Raw genomic sequence first — 24,850 nt, forward strand, 5'->3', positions numbered from 1 at the left:
AAATTTATCTTGTTTGTACATTTTAAATAGCAAACATTAAAACACTAGGCATGAAATTGCACAGGGTTTCTCTGTTTTAAAAAAAAAAATTCTATATTACTGCTGGTCCCCCCTGTTTGTTCTTCCCATTTGCTCCTCCATCTATTCCATAGATTTTTGCCTTATGAGGAGTGGTTTGCCCACAGCCAAACTGATCTAATGACTTGCTGCCATAGCAAGGGACAATCCCATGTCCTCTCCTCCCTGCAGCAAAAAGCCAACACCTTCTGTTCATCTCACTGAACCAGTTTACGTAGCAGGTAAGGAAAAAGACCAGAGGAGCATCTGGTCTGTACAAAGAGGGCCACAAACTCCTGACCTGGAGTGGGTGCAAGGAATTAGCCCTTTCAACTCCTGGTAATCAGCTTAGCTTTGCTGTCAAGCCATACACTGAAGTTCATCTCCTTCACACTGTTCCTCACAAAGCCTGTGATCTCATCCCTGATGATTACATCTTCAGAAACCTGTGGCCTGATTTCTTCTCTTTTACTGTGCCTTACACTACAGAACCTTATTTTCAATGAATATATGAACATAGCTACCAGATAATTGACAGCTAAGTAATACATGGCAGCGAGTGAAGTGATGCCTTAAAAGCATTTTACTTTGCAGAAGTATAAGATGGGTGGGGGAGAAATCACTAACTCTTTTATTTTCATTGTTTTGGTAAGATATTTTACAAGCAAAGGAAGTGACACAGACTATTAGGGAATAATACCCAAAATTTAAGGAGCTACAAGGCTTACAGAAAAGTTCCCCTTATTGCTCAGTATTAAACCCAGTCTCTGAAGACTAAATACCACAGTTTCTTACAACTTGTTTCCTCTGCTCTTGGACTGGAGCAGAAAAGAGTTGTAGATAAAGCCCCAGGAAGGCAAGGAAGGGCCAAGCAGCTGCAGTGAACCGCAGGTCACAACATCGAACCCTACCACACTTTCAGATATTATCACCCACAGAGGACTATCCTTTGCCAACTCTCATGTACAATGAATAAGAACCTTCCTGAGGAAAGGAAGGAAGGTATTTTTGAAAGAAAAAGTCAAGTAGGAAACAGACTAAAAATCTGCAGTCATATTTTTCAACCACTTCCTCAAATAGCAGTCAGTTCAACCTCCTTTTTGAATTACTACACAGAACAGGCACATTAAAACAATATAAAAGGACACTCAGAAAACTGAGGTAGAAACTACTTGATCTTGCACATTTCTTTCATCGTGAAACTATATCTGTTCCCTAGCTTCCAATATGATGTTGATCCAATTTGGTACAAAAAGCATGCAAGTCTCTAAATCAATGACCACATTACCATTATCACAGAATCACATTATGTGGGAGTACATATTATTTATATCTGTCACTGAGTCAATCCTTCTTTAACAACTCATTTTAAAACTGTTTCATGTAAATTTGAAAAGAAAAGTAAAAAGACAAACCAGACAAACAAGGCAGCTAATTATGGGATCACAGACTAAACCTAAAGATTTTCTCAATCAACCAAATGGCCAAACATGGGGACTTTTGCTGCCATTTAATTATGGTGTGTTAGCAACAGGGCAAGAACACAAGTCTTACCCTGCAATCAAGATTGGATTTCTACAACTTGAAATACATAGAATATGTGCCAGAATAAATATAATAAACAAACGTTTAGGATGTAGTAAATTACTTAAACCACTACAGCAAAAGTCAAGTAACTAATACGAAAAATTGGTGATCTACAAAGCCATTTACATGCACAGTACTTTTCACACCAGCACAGTCACCCACATTGTATGGCACAGCTGTACAGTGAGATATGAAGACTCAGATAAGGATTAAAGGCATCTATAATTCAGGTTTACAAATATAAGCAAGGTCTAAATTGTCACTGGAGTAAAAGGAAATACAGCACAGGATTACCATGGTTTACCAAAGGGTATTGGGTTTGCATGGCCAAGCTTTGGCAGCAGGAGGTTACAGGGGTGGCTCCTGTGACAACCTGCCAGAAGCTTCCTCTGTGTCCAGCAGAGCCAACCCCTGGCAGCTCCATGGACGTGCTTCTGGTCAAGGCTGGGCCAATTAGAAACAGTGGTAATGCCTCCAACATATTTCAGAAGAAAAAAAATCCTTGCACGGTGGTTTTAATTGCAGGCAGAGAACAGCAGGGTGGGAATGTGTGAGAGGAACAAGTGTGCAGACAGCAAGGTCAGTGCAGAAGGAGGGGCAGGAGGTCCTCCAGGCACCAGAGCTGGGATTCCTCTGCAGCCCGTGGTCATGGCCATGATGAAGCAGCTGTGCCCCTGCAGCCCATGGAGACCCATGGGGATGCAGGAATTTGCCTGCAGCCTGTGGAGGAGCCCCACACCAGAGCAGGTGAGTGGGTGCCTGAGAGGAGGCTGTGAGCCCATGGGAGACCTGTGGAGGAAGGGGCCCTGCTCCTGTACTGGAGCAGCCTGGCCTTGAAGGACTGCACTCCATGGAAGAGTCACCCATGCTGCAGCAGTTTGGGCATGGACTGTTGCCCGTGGGATGGAGTCATGGTGGAGAAGCTTATTGAGAACTATGTCCTGTGGGAGGGACCCCATGGTGCAGCAGGGGAAGAACTCCTCTCGCTGAGCAGCAGGAGAAAAAGCAGGTCATGAAGTGACTGTAATGCCCATTTCCAGTCTCCCTGTGCTGCTGGAGGAGAGTGTAGAGCTAGGAAAGAGGGAGGGGTAGGAGGAAGGTATTTTTAAGGTTTTATTTCACTTCTCATTATCCTGCTCTGATCTTGTTAACAACAAATTCAATTAATATCTCTAATTTGAGCCTGTTTTGCCCATGATGGTATTTGGTGAGTGATCTCTCCTGGTTCTTATCTCAATTCATAAACCTTTCATTATATTTCCTCTCCCCTGTCCCGCTGTGGAGGAGAGTGAGAGAGTGGCTTTGATGGATGCCTGATATCCAGCCAGGGTGAACCCAGTACAGTCTTTTAAAAACCCAATACACAATGCCAGCTGAGATGTCCTGAGACACCACATTTGGATACCTGCCTATTCCATCAGCTGCTGCTTCAGGAAGCAGACATTCTATCTGAAGACTCATGCCACATCTGACACTGCATGTGGCAGGCAGTTCAGAGAAACCCTGACATGAAGAGGCAATGAAAAAGCAATAATGTGTGTGTTTAAAAAAATGTATTACACCAGTCATCAGTACAGCCAGCAGACGCAGGGAGTTATTCAAGGTGATCAACAAGTAGGCTTCTAATTTAGGATTAGCTAACCACTCAGTGGAGTGGCAGCTGAGAAGCAGACAGGGTAACTTAGTGTCTCAATCTGCACAAGATGCCAAAATACAGGCAACTGAATCCTACCCAAAGTCTACTGCCAAACTTGTCTTCAACAAGTAAGTGATCATGGACGTTACTAAAACTAACAGACACAATTACAGAAGTAAATAAGCTCCCTTGCAGAGACACGTCTTTTTGTAAGGAATGATGGAAAATACAGGGGTTAGGGCACTGACTGCAATTGTGCACATTTGCATGAGCAAGAGTATAAAAACTTGTAACAAGAAACTTAACAGAAAGTGGAGCATTCTGACAGGCAGGAATGCAACTCTTCCCTTGCTGCCCTGGCAACAGCAAGTCTGACATGAAAAAGCTGAGAAAAGAGCAACTCAGGCCACAGTGCATTTTACTGTGTACAGCAAAACTAATGACCCCAGATTGTACATGTGGCTAATTTTCTTTTCTAACAGAGAAATAAGTCAGGTCCTGTGTATACTAGTCTTGCCACTCAAAGACTCAAGGAGAGACCTCGCAGACAGACATCCTAACAGAGATCCTAAGTAGAGAAACTTTACTAATATTAATCTGAAAAAATGATGGGAAAAAGGATTGCTATTTTGTATTAAAATGGTAAGGGACATCAATCAGATTATCAACTTGAAGATTTCAATGCCAGAAGAAAACTAAAAGAAAGCCAACCTCTTACATCAGAAACTGTTTGGCATCTCGAAACATTTCAACCTGTTTATAACCCAAAGCCCAAGGGGGAAAATCAGCCTGGTTTATATAAATGTTTGCTGCATTAAGATAATCTCATCAGAAAGTCTCTCTTAATTTATTGTTCCTGTCCAGAAAACAGAGAAGATGGTATAAAAGCCATGGAAATTTCCAACAGCCAGTACAAGCTAACCCAGTTCTCACAGTGCCACAAATTTTAAGCTCAGAAAAGACTCTGAAACATCCAGACAGAATATTGGTTCAGACACAGCCATCAGTTTGACCCAGCCAAGATACCCTGAATTACTACAGGGAAGAAAATGTGAAACTTCTTCATGAAACAGCAAGGTGATCATCGGGGCATTCTTTGTGGGAGGCCTTCCTCACCCAAGACTCATCATGGGTTGAGGTAGATCCCAAAACCTAGCTTATAAGGTGGCTGTAATGTCTTACAGATCAGAGGCAGGACACCTTGCACCTGAGAGCAAGCACTAACCCAAAGCACAAGAGCTGGCCATCCAGTATTGTAACTCCTCAGCTCTCTCCCTTACTATGACTATAAACCACCTATGACTTCTTGAAAACTGGAAACTTGTATCTCCCCTAGACACTCTGAGATACATAGTCATACCTGTAACAGTTTTTAAAAGATGAAGTGGTCATCATACCATCTTACTCCAGATATAGGTAGCCCACATTCACCTTATGTTAAACACAAATGAGTTAGTCAGCTTTCCTGAAGAAAAATAGCTGAATAAAAGGGAAGCCTAAGCCGCTAGTTTAACAATCAATCATCAGCTTAAAAGTGGAGAAGGGGATTAAGTAAATGAAAAAAACATGACTCAAACTTGACATTCTGAGGCTACAGACTTGTTTGTATCAAAGCTGTAATTGGTTCCTTATTTGTTACATTGGAGTCTAATCTGAGGCGCTTCCAAGAATCCAGTTTCTGATTTAATTAGCATTTTGAAATTTCTCTCCTATATATTTCTAAAAGCTGCAGTTTTTTCCCAATTTGTGCTAACAATAAGTAGTTACATTCCTAAAATCTCCAGTAAGCTTTGACTGATTTTAAATTACAACGTACTCTTACTTGAATTAAAACATCCCTCCAACTTACTTTGTTCTGAAGCAGGCAAAAATTATTTCTTGACTTCAATCCCTAAGTAGAAATTGCATTTTATTAATGGAATTCAGAAAATCCTCTCCATTTTCCTTCACTGCTTGTGACAAACTACTTCTCATACAATTTGAAGTAGCAAATTTGGTGAAGCAGCGGAAACATGCCTTTTTCTTTGAAACTAAGTTACAGCTCCTGCCACCAGCCCGCCTCATACTGCAGTCAGCTGGCTATAATTAACAGCTACAAGATCCTCAGAGAAGGTGTTTTCAGTGGACTAAGCAACAGGTGTTGCACTCTATTGCTAGAAGCAAATAAAATTCTGCTTTGTGTGCCCTTTTTTGTTCTCCATGAGTGTATTTAAACAAAACCACTGTATTTGACAGCTAAAGTGATGAATGCCCACATTGAAGTCTCATACAGCTTCCAAGAACTTGCACCTCCCAGAAACAGTTGAGGTCAAATTGCCACATTCTGTTCCTGAAACATTCCTGGAGTTCCCCCTTCTCTCAGCTCCTCCATAGACAGTTTTTTGATTACTTGGATATAAGATAATGTGGACATACAGTTCATACAGAGACTAGCTCTCTGCTCACTGGGGGACAGGACTGGGACTCTGCTCACAGGCACAGAGTACCTGTGAGATCAGGGGTCCTGCATTGATTTGACAGAGCTTCCTTCCTACTTCAAGTGCAGCTCTCCTCAGTCAATGAATAAAGGTAAAGTAATTCCCAAGTACTGGATTGGGCCTACCGAGTCTCAGACTGAAGTGAAGCACAAAATCTAACTTTTCAACTGGAGAAAATTAATTTTAAAGATGCTGTGTTTAGGGGCAAGGTCATGATCAATTCTAAACATTAGCTGAACACAAAAACCCTGCCACAAATTCAGCTGCAGTACAGAGGCTACACACAACTGGACAGCAAAACATTATTTCTGGAGTTGAATCAGCAAAGATGATACTAAAGTAACAACAAACAACAGGAAGGAAGAATGCTGGTAAAAAGTTTTGTTTCAAATTGAGCACACTGTGAGGGCACAGAACCAGCATAACAAAACCAGGCTTTTTCCTCAAACTTATGTACTAGTGTTTAGGAACACTAAGTAGGAAGCCCCATAAAATAGCAAATAAGAGACCTTCATCTATACAGCTGATGATTCAGAATAACTCATTTCCCCAGACCAAAGGAAGTTATAAACGTAACTACTACAGGGAAAAAATGTAAACAAACAGAATTAAAATTTGGAACTGTCTCAAGTATTTTTATGCAGATAAAGTCAGAAATTAAACAAAAGATAATGCTGGCTTCAAGTGCAAGTTGATGCACTGATAACATTAAATGATTCAAAATACTAGGAAAGACTACCTGGAATTGAGCAAAAGCAAAAAAAGAAGATTGCATTTATTAGGAATGGGAATGCTGTAACATCATAGACTCATGACCACCTAGAGAATGGATGGGTGGATCATGGTCTGAGCTGCCCTTCAAAGGAATGTCTTTCTTACCACTTACTGTACTTTCAGGACTCCAGGGCCATTAGACTCAGCAGGGTAAAGTTAGCTTTTGTGACTCTGGAACCACCCTAAACTAGCTTGAACAGACTTGAAAAGAACAAACTTGCTTTTCAACTTGCAGGGAGCTAACACTTCTGTTCCGTACTAAGACTCCGACTCTTTCCCCTCCAAATCAAACTCAAATTTAAAAAAGAGTACTTCAAAAGGGAAACAGGACCCCATTTTCTAGGATGTCCAAAAGAACACATGCTATTAAGCTACAAACATATGCCTAATACAGTCTAACCCCCCGCAAAAATGAATGTTCCTAGTTAATGAAGGGTTGTGCTCCTAGCCCAAGGGTCAGCCAAAGTCTGTCTAGGTTGCAATGACACACACCAGAAGCTTAGGTAAAGGTGCTGACCCCAGAGGTGTGGAGCAGATCTGCAATCCAGCACAACAGCAAAGACACCACATTCAAAAAAGAGAGCAGGCCTGGAAATAAAACTGCCTCAGCTAACTCTGCTCACCTGAAGTGCTCTGTCCTGTCCTATCTTGGGGATATATCTGGCAGTACCTATGTCTCCCATGCTCCTGTCACCTATGAGATATCTGAGCAGAGGTAAACAATACCAATATTTGCAATGACAGCAAATAAAATCACTACTTTTTGGTGTTAATGTCAAAATTCCTAGTGAGCATAGGATTGGCTTAAAAACCTTGAAAAGATTCCAGTTACTACTTTGTGTAGTGTTTCCAAGAAAAGAAACAATTTCAAATCCAGGATGGGCAAGTTGATGTTTACATTTCTTTTTAAATACTTTAAATAGATTTAATAACTTAGGTTTCACCAGCTACAGTAGCTGCTTGCTCTCATGCCTACTGTAACCTGTGAGTGTTACAAAGTATCAAGAGGCTCGAACTGAAGTGAGATTTGAGGAGAACCGGAGAAGGAGATAAAAGTTTTCCAGGTACCTTATTTGCACTCTGGGAAGAGAAAAGGCCTCCAAAACCACCTCCTCTGGGGAACTGCCACTGACAGTAATTTGTGGAATGGCTAGTTTCAGAAGAACCTCATAATGTAACAGCTGAAGAATTTAATTAAATATTAAATTCTTCTCATGGGACTTGGCAAATACTTATGGTTGCCTGGAAGTCCAGATCCAAAACATCCTCATGAATGGCAACTCCACCAAGTCCGTGGAAAATTGATCCAGTCCTGGCATCTTCAGCCAGTTTTCACTTGCTTGAGGCTCTAAGTAATAAAAACTGGCCAGTTAAAAAGTGGTGAAGAAAAGAATGATGCGGGCCACTCTCCCTTCTGAAGAGGTCAAACCCCATACCTAACCCAGAGGATTCAGCTAAGAGAGAATGTTGAGAGATGCCTCTGAAAAAACAGGGATCTTTAACTGACTTTTGATCCAGGACAAGCTTCTCATTCCTTTTCACAAAGATGAGACAGCTCTAGCTCCCATGCAGAAGCTGGACACACATTTAATACAAGACTAGTAAGTGTCTTGCACTGAATTCTCAGAGGGTCAGAAGGGTTTTCAAGAAAATCCCTCTGGAGTCATTCATTACAATTCCCAGGCCCTAAACAGGTACAAAAGGAATGTATCTTGGGTATATACTCTTGAGCAAAATGCTCCCTTGAATGGACATTGCCTTCACAGATGAAACACTATTCAAAGCAGGCAGGTTTAAATACTATTATACACAAGCCTGAAACAAAAAGCAGAGAAAATAATTTCCACAGTCTGGAAAGAAAAAAGCAACATCATATCCAGGACTGAAGAAGGATCAGCAGAAGGGGAAAAAAGTAAAACAAACATATGAACTAATGGTTAACATGAAATTTTAGATTGCATCTTGTTCTTACCTTGTCTAACAAAGCCAAAGCTACTACAGAGTGTTAATTCATTATTAGTTTGTATCAGAACAACTGGGTATGCTTCTAAGTGACCAAACATTGCCCTCTACCAGGCCTACATTTCCACCTCGGGAACAACATTATGTTGATTTCATCCTTCAAAATGTATCAGTTGCATGGATGTGTTGTCTGGGTGACATGGGAAAAATTCTCCATCACTTGCAGACAGTTACCTATCCAGACAATTCCAGTTACTGATATCAATCTGCACATTTATTACACTGATGTATACTACTGATGTATACTTACTATACTGATTCCTTATATTCGTTTAACACTGCTTTTTTAAACTGGAGTCATTGTAGGAGAAACTGGGAACCACAAATACCTAACAGGTGCAAAAAATAAGCAGTAGCAATAAAAATTAGGTTACTCATCTCTTTTCTTGATCCAACAGGTGACCATTTTCATTACAAGAAACTTTTCAAGAAAATCTGGTCTCCTACACTCAAAACCATTTCTTTTAGCCTGGAGGCAAAACAGCCTTCTCAAAGCTGGCAAGCAGTGAAACTGGAAGTGGAACCACTGTGATCCTTTGGAAGTTTTCAGAAGATGAGACTTTAAACATACCCCTCAAGTGAGCATGTGTTACGATAGTAAAAATCTTAGCAAGCTAACTTCTCCCAGAATCTAAGGATAGGAGGTTAACCCATACTTGATATAATAATTGGCTGGTGGCTATAACCAGGTTTGGTTCTAACTAGTCTAAAAAGTGCCCCCTCCCATCATTTTAATCAGAATATTATGGGGATACAGAAGCATAGTGGAGTCACAATATTAGTAATTAAAATTTTTTAAAGTGCTATTTACTAGGAAAAATTTAAATTTCATAATTTGATTTTATTTGGTTAAATAGAAACAAATTTGTAACATTTTAGTGATGTACTGTATAGATGCATAATTGACTAAACCAAATGCAAAGACTGAGTATGACACAGTATGACATATTTCATTAATGGGAAACACTCCAAAAACTACCAGTTTAACAAAAAAGACCCACAAAACAAAACCAAAACCACAAAACACTTGCTCTTCAGATGAAGTATGAACAATCTTTACCAGTTACAGACATAGATGTGACTTTAGTGTTACACTACCACAGACGGCTTTTCAAAATTCATTTTCACATTAGGAGTTGTGACAAGCAATTTTTTTATTCTAAATATTTTTCCACAACAATGCCTGAGAAGACATCTCTCAGATTCTTGCTGAACTCCTGTTCCTTTAATGCAAACACACTTTGGATAATGGCAACTGTGACTCAATGCTGACAATGAGCAGACCCCATAAATGCAGAGCCCTTGACTTTTTATATATATATACATAAATTATATATGTGTGTTAACTACACTACACACAGATTCCATTTCCTCTCTTCACAGAGTTTGCCATGCACTCCCACCAATTTCATTCCCCCTCATTTACTATCCTTTCCTTCCTGAGCAAAACTGTCAGCCCAGTTAGTTCCCTGACCTGCCTCCACAGGACCCCTGCCTTGTGCTTTTTATGCTCCTCAACCAAATGGAACCCCCTGTCTTTCTTTCTCTTCTTCCTTTCAGAGGAGAGAAAATTCAAGAACTATTGTGAAAAATACAGGCTATGAGTGATCCAAAGATTAGAAATACAAACCAATAAGTTCTGGCAAAAGACAGGCCTCTTTTCCTATAGATGTTGTTGCTGGTGATAGGAAATAAATGTAAGCAGTGGAAGGAAAAGTGAAGCTCTGGTGGCTCATTAACAGAAGTTATGTTGTTTCAGTTATCCTGAAAAAATGCAGTGTTAGGTCCTTCCTCAGCACATCAGTGATACATGCATGAGGAAATATATACTTTGCACCCTGATCAGAAAAAAATCTGTGTCCATATCTATTAAATATATGCCAAAAAAAGGCACTAAAACCTACACACTTACTTTATAAGAACAGGTCTCCAATGGAATAATACCATCAGAAGATGTATTTTGGGGTGAAGGACTGGACATAGTTGATGGGAGTCTTTCAGTGTTTTCAAAGACTAACAAATCAATAGCCACATATTTTGGGCAGGTCAAAACAAACTGTCTAGATAGAGCATGACAGGTGCACCTTTCCTAATGGCTAGAGACCCAGTCTAGGAATAGGAGGATCTGCTTCACTATGGCTTGTTGGCTAACCTTCCCAAGGTCATTTGTCATGACACTTTACAAATAAAACACATAGTATTCGATTCACTTCCCACATTCACACCAGGGTAAACCAGAGTTAGAGTGAAGTCTACAAAGCTGGGGAGGAAATCCAAACCTTTGCCAAAGAAGAGGCTGAGAAGAGGCTGATGGTGTTAAAGGCTTATTTAAACTTGATCCAGTCATTAAAACACCTCTGATCAGGTTTTTCTGCAAGTAAAATTAGAAAGTTTCTTTACAATCTACTATCTTAAATCAGAATTTAAAATTAGTCAAATTTATTATTATTTTTATGTAATTCTTAGGGAACAAGGTCGGTTGAGCTGGCAAAAAGATACACAAAGACTTTGGCCTCCAAGCTGAGCAGCCTGAGCAGAACCCAAGCTGAGTAATGTGGCTGAAAAGTTGTCTGCAAAGAAAAGAAAATCTGAACTGTCCTTTCCCCTCAAAAACTACAAACAAGCAAGTAGCCTTAATCCTGTTCCTAGCTGGCAGCAATAGGAATCTTCAAAAAGACTGAAGGAGCAGAAATCTCTCTCTCTGAGTTTTTTTTTTAGGTCAAAGCTAAGGTTCAGCAGCTGGAAATCAGTACTGGAAATCTTACACTGCTGCTGACTTTCTAGAAAAAAGATTTCATTCAGAAATCTGACAGTCTGGCACTGTTTATATAAGCAGCAATATCACAACAAAGCCTATATAGAACCTCCTAGTAGTTAGCAAATGGCTTAAATGCGTTAGTATTACTATCACTGGTGTAGACTGCTAACCTGGAATGACCACACAACCTAGGAAGACCTTATTCCTGTGCAGCTCGATGCCACTGGCAAGCACAAGTGAGATACACCAATGTATGCTCCCTGACAGAAGCACAGCTCAACAATCCCGAGCTATGGCAGAGCAAACAGCCTTCCTTGTGCCTTGCTACACTGCAGTTACTCATACACATCCCTCAGTACTGTTCAAGGCAGTATTGCATGCAAGGAGAGGGGCTACAACAGCAGCATTTTATCTACTCTTTTGTACAGCATAAACTTTTTTTAGTACCATGGTAGTTGCACAGGGAGCATTCCAAACATGGCTTGAGAAGTTTATGTCTTCGTATTCACAGAAACAGCTTGCTGGCCGTAAGGCAACACCAGCCAGATACACTGCAGGGAAATTTTTTGCTTGGGTATCACTGACTTGTCAGGTGGGACCCTGAGCACTACAAAGCAAACAGCTTTGCTGCAGGATTCACCCTCACAGAAAAGCCCAAGCAGCCCACGCTTCTCCAGGAGGGCATGGCTGTGACTTCCAGGCCTGGCTGTAATCAAGATGAACTTTTTCCCACTAGACACCTGAACACTGGGAACACGCCACCCAGCCCCATGAGAAGCCTGGACTAGGGAACTTTACAGCAGTGTGTCCCTGGGTCCCACCTCAACGACGGCCCCCAAACCCTCGTGCGGGGCGAGGGCCGGTAAACGGCTCTGCCCATCGCTGGAAGAGATGCCGACATCCATTTTGGGAGTGGGAGAGCCCAGCACTGATGGCAAAGTTCGGGGCCCTGTCCGAAGTTTGGGGGCAGCGCAAGACGTGCACAGAGAGAGCTGACTAACACACACGTACAAACACACAGCGGCTGAGCTGCGAGGTCCGCGCCGCTGACCGGGCGAGCGGCGCCGGGCGCCCCTCGCCCCGCCGGCGGCGGAGCGGCCACTGTGCGCCCCCGAGGCCGCGCACCGCGACAGGCCCGGGCGGGACACAGGAGAGGAGCGAGTTCGGGTCGCACAGAACTCCTTCCCGGGGACTGGGGCAGGGCAGGCCCGGCGTGGTCCCCGCCGGTCTCGGCCCCGCCGCACGGCCCGGCCGCGGCCCGGCCTTGGCGCAGCGACCGCCGCCGGCAGCCGGATCTGTGTGCGAGGAGCTGCGGGAAGCTGCGGAGGGGATCCAGAGGGGGCTTCCCCGGCCCCCGGGGGTGGCAGCGCTGCCCACCTGTGCCCCCGCCCGCCTCCTGCGCCCCTCGTCGGGCGGGCGGCTGGCGGCGAACGGGGGGCCCGAGGTGGATGGCGGGGTCGCCGCCGCCGCCCCCCGCCGGAGCGGAGCGGAGCGAGCCGGCGGCGCCGTGGCGCAGAAGCGCCCGCACGGCCCCGGGGAGGCGGGGGGCCGGCGGAGCCCTCGCCCGGGAGCCGCCGCGGCGGCGGCAGGACCGGGAAGCCAGGACGGAGACTAGGACATCGCGGCTGAAGCCGCCCCCTTCCCTCCCTCCCGGTTACCTGCTTCCCGGGGACACTTTGGAGACGCCTCCAACATCGGCAAACACTAAAGAGAACTGACCCCGCCGCCGCGGCGGCCGCCGCCGGCCCCAACCACTGCGCCCCCCCCCCCGCCCTCCCGCCGGCGCCGCCGCCCCGCCCCGCCGCCCCCGCGCCGGGCGTCGCCCCCCACAGCTCCCCTCGGCCCCCCCTCGCCGCCGCCCCCGCTGCGCCCGCCGCCCCCGGGGCGCTCCCGGAGCGCTCCCGGCGCCGCGCTCCCCCCGCGCCCGCCGCGCGAATGGCCCCGTCCGCGGCTCGGCCCCGGCCCCGGCCCGGCGGCGCGCAGCGCCCCCAGCGGCGGCGCGGGGCCCTGCGCCCTCCGCCCGCCCCCAGCCACGGCAAGCCCCGGCGGGCCCCGGCACCCCGCGCTCAGCTGCTCCCGCCGGGCCGGGGCCGGGGCCGGGGCCGGGGCAGGGCTTCGCCACACGGCGAGGCCTCGGCACCGCGGAGGAGGAAGCCCCAGCCCGGGGAGCGCGGAGAGCAGCGGCGCGGGGGATGTGCCGCTCCGTTAGTGGGGTTGAGATCGGCCTGGCGAGTGTGCTCTGCCCACTCTCAGATGCTCCCGAGAGCCGCTGTCAGTCCGCACCGCTCCTTGCGCGCCTGGAGAGAGAGGGCTGCGGGCAGCGAGACTTCAGGCAAGGAAAAAGGCTGGCAGAAATACAGGGACAAGGGGGCAGCCACCGCAGCACACCAGAGAAGAGGCTTGATTTTATTTCCCCAATCTGCTGTTACTCAGCTCACTCTAGCTTGGACCACTAACTCTCCGACGTTATTTCACCTCTCACCTTTCACCTCCAAGAGAGCTGTTTTTAGAGAAAGGTAAAAACTCATAAAGAAGATTTATGTTAATATTTTCTTCTGTCTAGAATTAGGGCAGATAACTGATGCAGTTGCTGGGAGCTGCCTGGAGGGAAACCGCAGGAACGAGGGCCAGGGCGTGCAGCTGTGGAGGTTCAGCCATGGAGGTTCCACGGTGCATCACTGAAACCTCCTCCTTCCCCAGGTGGGCACAAACTCTCCCCTCCTTACACACTGCCAGGGCTTAGCCACATAAAACCCTGGGATAAGTTGCTGTTTCTATGCCTTTCCAACCAAAACGAATTCTCTTTGGTTTTGCCACTTGTTGCCATGTTTCAGGCTTGCGTATCCCTTACAGAAGGCAGAACTAGACAGAAAAATGTAAAAAAAAAAAAAAAAAAAAAAAAAAAAAGCAGAAACAAAAAAAGCTTATGCAAATTGAGATTAAAGTCTAAAGTGTTTCTCCTTTCAAGTAGAAATTAATAGACTAATAAAAGGGGAGAAATCAAAGAAATCAATTTCTGACCATCTGTAGCATTAAAAAGATAACATTCAAATCTTTATCACAAAGTAATCAGAAGTTTATTGTTCATTAGTAAAAGATTTCTGAGTTTAATCCACAATCTATCTAATTTATTTTGTAAAAATCTGTTTTCTTGACTGGCTCAAGTAAAACAAACCAAACATTTTTAAATCTATGCAAAAGCCAGGCAGAAGCATCAGAACTTGAAGCAATCATGTTCCTACCTGATTTGCAAGACTACAGTAACAAAATTCATCAGGCTTAGAACAAAACTAGAATTTTTGAGGGGGCAAAGATCTGTACCTTTTTGCTACACAACTAAGTTTTAATGAATCTTTTTATGTGAGTTATAACATTAGTCATAGCAAATGTAATTTAAAAAAAACAACAGATAAGTCAGGATTAGAATGAGTCTAGAGTTCATATTGCAAGTATCTGCTATTACATGAGAATTATTTTTTTTAATTATTACTTGACACCAAGAGTCAGATCAGTTCTGAGCAAAAAAAAAAAAAAATATGTAACCTGACACAATTCCCAAGCATAGTGGAGGAACACTGTAAAAGCACACAGCCCAAGTGAATTTTCGTAGTAAGCTTGCATACTATAGATAATTTACACACCAAATACACATCATGACACCTAGTGGCAGAGCTGCATTGTGATTATCTAAGTGATAGCAAGATTTTATTCATACTAACAGAACACTAGTATGACATTTATAACTTGTTGAAACACATGTTGGGAACTCAGCATTTGCTGAGAGTTTTATACATACCCTGTATTCAGCAATGGTAGCTTGTTAATCCTCCCCTTCTCATTCCTCCATTGTTTTGTTTTCTGATTCCTTACCTCTTAATTTAAGAACCGAGGACAGAAATACACTGTATAATACAATTTCTTTTGTAGTCTTCTGATATAATGTAGCAATGGATAATAATGCAAGTACTTTTCATTCAGATGCTACAAATTTTTGCATGAGTAAAGTTCATTCAGATGCTGAACTGTGATGGTGCTCTCCATAGAAGTTTGTGGGGTTTTTTTCATTTGTTTGTTCTTGATTTTTTCTTTCATAATTTTATGTCATGTCATTTTTACTTTACTTAGTATGAGTAGTTTGAAGAACAATCCTACAGCATAGCACATACTTAGCATCGGCGCACCCAAAGAAAAACGCATCTAATGAACGACAGCGTCAAATTACGAGGGGGGTTGGTTTTGTGAACTTTCTGCAGGTGTAATTCCAACAAGCCTCTAAAATCTCCAATCTCTGCTATTATTTCAGTAACTAACATTTTTATAAAATTGCTATTACTAATCAGCTAAAATTTTAATTTAAAAACATATCTTGAGATACATGTATCAACTCAGAAGTATCTTGATATACATCTTGTGGTGCAAACGGAATGTAGCTGAAAGAAAACTGAATACAGAAGAGCAGATTTTATCCCAAAACTTACCATGTAGATATACATATTTTATAAAACAAAGGTTAATATATTTTATAATAATTTTAAGTCCATGGGTGTATTTTCCTATATGATTGAAGCTTTATTTATATGAACAACTAAATTGCATTACTAGTCACTTCTTTAAGATTTACTGCACCCTTACGTTTAAAGGTCTTTTTCCTGCTACTGCTGAGGTACAGTATAAAGACTAGTCAGTATCTCCAGTAAAAGTGGCTTAATAAAACCTAAAAACTTCTCAGGTTTTGAAAACAAGATGCATAGTTTGTATGTACTCTTTCACACTACTCCGTTATTAAATAACAAGAGTGTCACAACTTGCATAACAATCTAGTTTCAGCATGCAAGTTGCTAATAGGAGTGATTAATTCAGTGTGCAGTTTGAAAATGACAAAAAGCCACATTAATGCCTAAATGCCTGCATAAATACCTAAGTGGGTGAAAGGATAGAGTTATTCTATTTGGTCTGTACACATGAGTGCAGGACACTTGAAAATACTTGGCCTTGTCATTTTAAACCTCAGATTCAGAAAAAAATAAATCAGCACTTTCACACTGACTTGCAAAAAATCATAATATTCTAATTTTTCCTAATATATTTTATTATTAGAATTGTAGTTTTAACAGAAACCATCAAGAAATGAGTTTCCACCCCTCAATACACTTTAGTGTAACAAACCAAACCAAACAAAAAATAAATCCCCAAAGAAAATACCCAATTATGTATTTAAGAAGTAGGAGATTGGCAGAACTGATTGGAAAGGAGTTCTGAAGGTCTGCTCCACCACCCTCCCTGCCTCCTCAAAGTAGTACCAACTTTAAAGCTGGATCTGACCTTTGAGTTACCTAGTTGCTTGGTTTCCTTTAGAAAACTTCCAAGACTGGATAGTTTACAGCCTCTTCCAGAATTCTCTTTCAGAGTATTAGAAAGTTTCTTTGTACCTGTACTATTTATTTATTTATGAACTTGGATGATATTTGATACTAAAGTTGAAACCATAATGAAGCTAATAGATTGCTCATAAAATACCAATAAGAAGTGAATAATGCATTATTTACATCAGTCATTCAACTGAATAAAAGCCTCTAATAGCTTACTACCAGAAGAATGAGTCACTTAATTTTTTAATAATATTTTTTTCAATCATTAAAAGCAAAACACAGGAGTTTGGGATTATATTTGATTAAAACCCAGTATTATTAATGAACTTACGCCTAGTCAAACGACTGCTCTCCCCAATTACAGGTGCAGAACTGTGACTATAAAAGTAGATCTTTAACTATACTGCATGACAAATTACTAAACCAATTTATCACTAGGCAGTACATGGAATGAGAGGCATGAACAAACCCAGAAAAAACAAACTACAAGTAAATACTGTGAAGAGTTTTCTCAGGTAATGGAAACCATTTACTTTTCATACTCCAACGAGGACTCACAAGCAATGAATTTTAACAACTCACACTAACACACTGTTTTTGATGATTCATGTCTAAAATTTGAGTTCCCTAAAACAGATGAATCACACAATCACTTCAAGAATCTAAATTAAGAGAACTAGAACTTGCACTTATCAGCATATATTGAATTCCATCACTGTTGGTATAAGGACATTGAGAAACCTCTAGGTCCTCATCCCTTTAACAAGTATCATTTTTTAGAACACAAAGTGAACCCAACCAAAAAAATGCGCTGATTTTGCAATTACCAGCCTTCATCTAGGTATCCTATCATTAAGGTATCAACGCTTTTTCTTTATTAATTGACCCACTGCCCCAAATTTAGATTGCTTTGCAGGTAGCATTGTATTACCCAGCAATCACTTGCTGCCATTGCTTTCACATGTCCATGCTGGGAACAGTAAAGCCATGTGTAAATGAATGCTGTACCCTTCTAATAGGGTGAAACTTTGGTTTCACTAAACTAAAGTTTCGCTAGTGAAACTTTAAAATTATACTGGTAAATTACTTCAAGTAAGTATTAGAAGTTTTACTGTACATTCAGAAAACTTCTTTAATTATCATAGTTCCTGTATCTGGAACTGCATAAAAGATAGCCCCAAGCCCCTAGTTTTAATTTGTACATTTAATTTGTGACAGATATTTCCACAATTTTCCATTTATTTTTGACACAAAGTACTGTAAAAGCTTTCTTTTATAAGGTACAGCCATCTCACCTTATAACTACAGAAAATATGATGTTGTATATTTATGCCTATCTAGTTAATATGTATAGTTACTGCATAAACTTTGTGTATGTATATGCACAGATACTTCATACAAGTTCATCACCCATTATGAACATTGGAAGCTTCTCAAATATCCTATGTGATTTCCAGATTAAAAAAACAACAAAAACAAACAAACAAAAAAAAAAACCCCAACCAAACCAAAAAAACCCCACCAAACCAACAAGATTTGGATTACTTCTTTAAAGCACAGAGCATAGAATGGAGAAGAAAAGAAGAAAACCAGGAAAATTCAGGTCAGCCACGGATTCACATCTCATGACTACAGCAATGAAGACTAAGGTAACTACAGTTTGATAAATCAGCAAGAATAATAACAGAACTAGCAACCTGAAGATCAATTACAAAGCACACAGACATTTAGAAATGGCCCATTTCTGCATTAGTAGGCATAGCTACCTGATAAGGCTATACTGGCTTTGCTCAGGAGAGAAGTATGGAAAGCCAAAGTGTAAGTACAGGTCAAGGATGCAATAGAATTCAGTAAGATGAAATTCCTGTTTACAAGCCTGGGGTTTTGGGGGGTTTTGCTTTACTGATAGCATTCTGACTACATAAAAGGCCTTCAGACAAGTCCAAACACAATGCTATTTCCTGATAGAGTTGTATGAGAGGATCACACACTTTCTGAAATGCTTTGGATTCTCATTAGTGCCTCTCAGTGCAGGCAAAGATTACAGCAACACTTCAAGCATAATCAAAGTGACACCAGCAATGTGACGAGTTTGTACATCCGTGTCCATACTAGTCACATTTATCTCCAGTCATGCTCATGAGAGAATATACCTGTCACACCTATTGCCACCCTTACAAGCAGCAGATTAGATCCCAGAAAGAGCAAGGATTAGGCCTTTTACATCTTGAAGCTAAGGCCACTGTTGGATGTGAAAATTAAGTATTTTGTTTTTCTTTTATCAAATGTGTATATAAATCAGTAATACACTGGGTTCCATAGTGAAATTAAAGTGTAGCAAAGAATCAGATAAAACTGTTGCAAAACTTTCATACCAGTCCGTAAAGATGCAGAGTCCTGTAATTTGTTTATGCTTTGTCTTAATATGGCTTTGAAGAATCAAAACATTGTCAGACATGGGGATGTTTCCCTAACTTCTATGAAGGCATGTGGGCACTGTTAGTGTTTAAACTTTCAGAGAAATTCAGAGATGTACAGATCTGCCACAGACCTTGCCTTTTTAAACTTTTTTATTTATTGTTCAAGGTAATAGATTGGTCCTATTCTCTCATTAAATGAACACTGAAATTCTCAAATTATGTGAGGGTTCACTCTTCCTCAAACTGTCAAATTCAGCAACATTCAACTATCACAAAACTAATACTTTTGGTAAATTATTGGATGGCTGGGAAAGGTCTGGCTCAATGATGTGTTATACAGCAACATTTTAGCAAAAATATCCAGTTAGTGCATTTGTGTCGATTATCAAAATATCCTAGAGCTTCTGTAACTCCCAAACCCCCGTTGTCCTGGCATAGCTAGGACATAATGGTAACTAATGATTTGGTGGAAGTGCAGGATAAGGTGGTAGAGTTTTATTTTATCATACGTGGGAGAATGTTGCACTGACTGCTCATTTAAAAAATTACAAAGTTAGAACTGCTGTAAATCTTACTGTCTACTGTATTGCACCTTCATATAGCAATAAAATTTAGTCCAGTTTTTTTTTTTTGTCCATTTATGTACCTGACAATATTTGTGCTTCATTACAATCAGTAATTTATAATTTTGTCATCAGACTCAAAAAAATTTTACTAAGAGGTAGGGTCCTAATTTTGGCAGGACCATAAAACAATGTGAAGCCAAACAACTTTAACCAACTTCATCTAATAGTGATATGATTTGTCTCACTCAAAGACATTGTTATACTATTTTTTCATTGCCGTCCTCTGAGAAAGTCAATAGTGCTTGTTGCTATAACATGCATAATATACAGCAAACTTCTTGCAGAGTAAACCTCTTGGAAATGGGTGAAACTGAGGACTTCAATTACACTTGATGTAGGTGTAACACGCATGGATTCTGTATTTTCAGCTAATGTCATACCTGCTGCTTACTCAATTACACTCCACCTGTTTCGAAGCTGTCTTTTGTTATAGCCCCTAGAAGCAGCAGGAATCTTGTTGCTTTAAGAGCTGTCACTCAAAAAATTGAGCAAACTGAAATGAAGCTTGTGTCTGTTGGCAAGAGATAATACTAACAGTGGATTGGAAGCTTTGGTAATCCTCTAAAAATAAACATCATTTGAGTGACAATGCTGCCAGTTGCCCTTGCTTTTAGTGTTTCCATTCATGAGATTCTATACTTAGAAGCATATGTGGGCAATGCTTTATTACCATTCCTATTACCACAATAAGCCCTTTATGTCATATACTGAGTCATGTTTGCAATACTGGTAACTCCTGAACCTTTCTTTTTCTGGGGCTGGGAGACGGGGAACCCTTTTTTCTATATGAATGCTGGCTACAGACAATTTCTCTTTTCTGCTCTTGCAAGTTGGCTTCATTTAAGTCTAAGGCAGCTCTTGTTCCAAGAGAATAATAATTTAAGAGATTATTGGTTTAATACAGGTTTAATTTACTGTATAAATCCTTAAGTAATTTTTTTACTTCTCCAAAATGGTAGAACAGGTCCTTTTCAACTTGCAGAATTGTTGTGGCAGAATTGTTCCACTGTCCCACAATAAAAGGTAGTTAGCAGTGTAAGTGAATAGAGATGGATGGGAAGCAAACAAACTATACTGGTTGAATTCTTTGGACTAGTTGTGTCCTTTGATCTCTGTATCTGTATCAGGTAAATTGATTGTCAGTACAAGAATGTATTTACAAAAAAGAAAAACAAAGTCAACAAAAAAAGCCCCTTAGATTAAAAAATTGAAAATTGAAAGGAACATTTTGTAAGAATTTGTAAGACAAAAACCAGCAAGTTCTCACTTCCTTTTATCCACATTATTTTTAATGCAGTGTCTTTGCTCTAAAAAAACCCATAAAGAATGAAAATGTAAATGTTGATGGAATCTTACTCTTTTAAATGAAAAGCTGCAATTAATAAGGTGTTTGATACTATATAAAGCAAGGTAAAACATATAAAGATTGATAGACACTGAAATAAACACAAATAATGCAAGGCCTAAGCAAGATTAGTACCCACTTTTGTATGTACCTACACATATAACTACCGTTAAGACCAAACACAAGAAATAAACTCTATGACAGAGAGAAACAGTATTCTGGTGCAGACCATGCAGGAAGGTTCCTTTCCAGAGGCAAAATTTTGCCATAATACTTTGCAAATATAAGAAAGAAAGAATTAAGTAAATGCTTTACCATGTGACAAACTCTCAATAGTGACAGGATCCATTTCTCTCTTAAAGCACCGGTGCATTAATAGCTGCCTTGAAGAACATAAAAAAACCATTTCACCACAAAACAGTATGGAATCACCTTATGCAGAGATCACCCACAAATTTTACAATTAGATCTTTGGTTTACACAAAGAAAATCCTAAGACATTAGACTTGGTGTGCAGGGATGCTCCAGACTGAGCTGGCTGGCACAAGATAATTTTTGTTATACTTACCCAGGTACATCCAATACTGAATTAAAAGTTCAGATGGATTTACATTTCAGAAATCATTCAAGAAGACCTAAGCTATACTATATTGCATGCTACAGTACTAATGTAAGGAAACTTGCCTTCTGGGTATTTATACCAATATCCAAATGATAAGCCTTTATAATGTTGACTTCCAAAAAGTGTTGCACAGAAATGAGTTTAAAAACCCTCAACATTACAAGGTAGCTGATGGGAAACATAAAGAAGTATATGATGCATTTAATTGAATGTAACAACAACCCAGAGAAGCTTTTGGGGAAAAGAATTACAGGCTGTACAATATTCCCCAATAGCACCCAAGATACTAGGAAGACATAACTAGTGCATAGGTATTACTTAGTCTATTCTTACAGACTAAACAAAGGAAGCTAAGAGAAGAAATTTTCAGAATTATAAAACACATAACTACTGTATTCAGTCTATTTTCCACCTGCAAGACTTCAAAATCTCTTGTCAGGCACAGTATGAAATCTACTTTGCTGTTTATTAAGGTTTCTGGTAAAACTATTGCAATAGAAAAAAGAAACCTATTACCTCAGTTCATGGAGAGGACTATCCATTCTCTTTTCCTTAAAATAGAATCTCACAACAAACTGCCACTGATAGTCATGTAGGACCTTGATCCTTCAGTTGCATCATGACCACAGTTGCATTGCATTTGCCCTTTTGCAGCTTTGGAGAACTTCATAACATAAGAAATATAGATTGGTGCAATTACTGATGTCCTCTTAAAAGCAAGCAAACAATCAATCAACAACAACAAACAAAAAAAACAAAAAAAACCACCCCACAAAAACACCACCAAAAAAACCCCAAAATCCCAAAAACACCATGCCACCAGCCACTGATTTTTAGAGAATCTTCAGGATGCTATCAAACTTAAAACTTCAAGGACTGATTGCTGCCCTACCTAGTGAGCAAAGCCTATGTCCATGTGGTATCCTTATTGTTGGTCAACACAGTTTGAAGGAGCATTTGAAAAATCATTGCCAATACAGGACTGTCTGGATTATTATTATTATTTAAGGAACACAAAGTCGCCTCTTATTCCAGCATAACGCTTAAGATAGTAGTTACTGCCTGGGGCAGATGACAACACACAGACACGTATGAGATTAAAGGAGTTATAGTCCAAAGCATGATACAGGAGATACCAATGCAAGATGATGCCCCCAAATTCTCCCCTCACCTCAAACCCCACAAATTTAAAACCTTATGCAAATCATAAAGCTTGATATACTGTAAATCCTCTAGAGATATGACAACTTATCTTTGTCACTTGTTTACTTAGTTATGTATACATTCTATACTGCATCTTCCAAAGTTCTGATCTTCAATAAATTGTCTACACTACATAAATAAAATGTACTTTATTCTGTGCATGTGAAACATAGCTAACAATGTTTTCTGCAGACATATGGACAGTTTAGAGAAGGAAAGACTCAAGAGCTATTCACACTTCATCACCAGTCAGACCAGCAGCTGTCACACACTCTTCACTGACCCAGCATGAATAAATACAGATAAAAACCACCAGGTTTCATCTGTTCCTTGAACAAGACCTTCAGAGAAAGGGATGAAGTGGCAACCACTGTGGTTTTCCCTTGAAAACCTCCTACCAGAGTGCAAGAGTCCCATTCTTGAAGTATAGAGACTCTGAGACTTGGGACACAAGTGTTTTCTGTGTTAGATGACTGTAAACATACCTGGCTTTTTATCTAACCACAAGAACATTTTATTTGTAACATTATTGCCTTCTTTCTGGAAAATAACTGGCATTTTCTAAACAGTTTCATGACATCTGTAACTATATTTGACTAAGGTTTGACAACAGTGATCTGATAAAAAGTTAACTAAAAATATCCTCACAGAACAATGACTACAGACTTGCTACATTTAAAAAACCTAAAAACAAGACAAACAAAACAACAAGAAAAAAACACCCACCAAAACACAAAAAGCCACCCTGTTCCTGAGCACTAAAACTCAAGGCATCTAAATGCAGAGGTAACAGATGGCTTGAATGTTTTGGAACAAATTCAGATTTTTTTACTGGAAAACAAAAAATATAGGAGAGTCCTCTCCCATAGACTGTTATAGGCAGTTCAGACCTCCAGCTCTCAGGCTTCTCATACCACATTACTCAGCTTCTGCATAACACAAAACTGCCAATATTTTACATAATATTTTATTATGCAGAAAATTCTAAAGATACAAATCCTGGTTTAGCCCCTGCCTTCCAAACCCCAGCTACACAAAGCTTTCAATTTTTTTGCACTAGCTCTGAAACTATTGCTTATGCAGCAAGCTGATCTAATTTGCTAATTGAGAAGACAGATTTTCACTTTTTCAAGTTGGTTTCCTATTGGTTTACCATGTTAAATCATCTCAGTGCAGACTCAAGAATAAAGTTAGATGCAAGGTAGGAATGTAAATCATTAGACTGGAAAGGAAGGAGTACAAATTCCTCTTTCTCTGGTAATAGCAGAAACCACGCTTGATTTTATCTTTAAGGATTAAATGCCCTGGAGAACTACATTAACAGCATCCAGATAATATTGTAGTCCTGGGAAGAGAAAGGGCCCAGAATGTCATCTGAACAGACTTAACCCTGACCTACTTGGCACAAAGCACTTCAAAGGGCTTGAAGAAAACAGCTTCCCCAATTGCTGAAGGCAGGACAAAAGTTTTAAGGTCTTACCATGGAGATTTTAAATAACAAAAAACAGGCCAACATGAGGGAAGAACTGTGGTCAGTGTTACAGGAATTCAGGTCGTAACATCTTTCTTTGAGACCAACATTTGGTTTTCAACTCTTCACTGGACTCCTGTGCAGAAGAGTCCCTTGTAAGCCGCTCCTTCACCAGCAGAGGTCAAGAGAAAAATGTCACTTCAAAAGACAAAAGTACACTGCACATAGCATGTATGCAAAGTAGAGGGAATTAATTGCAATCTAACCTACTACTACTGACTCATACATTAAAGCTCCTATGAAGTACTGTATTAGAGACTATGGACACAGGCTTATAAATCCAATCTCTAGACTTTTATTCACTGCGCGGTCAATTGATTTTGCATTTAATTTTTGGTTTTTAAATACAAAATAATTATCTGAATGAAACCTATATGGTTTTGCCTACATACTTAAGGACAGAAATTACTATGGAACTTCAAT

At 40.6% G+C, this 24,850-nt stretch overlaps 1 protein-coding gene across 4 annotated transcripts in view; it reads right to left on the bottom strand.

Annotated features, from left to right (window-relative positions):
• Positions 1–13,076, bottom strand: part of STAU2 (staufen double-stranded RNA binding protein 2) — a 170,983-nt gene extending 157,907 nt beyond the window's left edge. For 3 of the 4 annotated variants that reach the window (XM_038126854.1, XM_038126855.1, XM_038126852.1), the window contains exon 1: positions 12,970–13,076. The gene's annotated coding sequence lies outside the window, so the exon portion shown is untranslated. Of the gene's footprint in view, positions 1–10,832; positions 12,899–12,969 lie in introns of those variants that run through there. The other variant, XM_038126853.1, reaches the window with a different exon arrangement.
• Positions 13,077–24,850: the final 11,774 nt, after the last annotated feature.

Source organism: Motacilla alba, chromosome 2 (assembly GCF_015832195.1).
Source record: "Motacilla alba alba isolate MOTALB_02 chromosome 2, Motacilla_alba_V1.0_pri, whole genome shotgun sequence".
In the NCBI taxonomy this organism is placed as follows: Eukaryota; Metazoa; Chordata; class Aves; order Passeriformes; family Motacillidae; genus Motacilla; species Motacilla alba.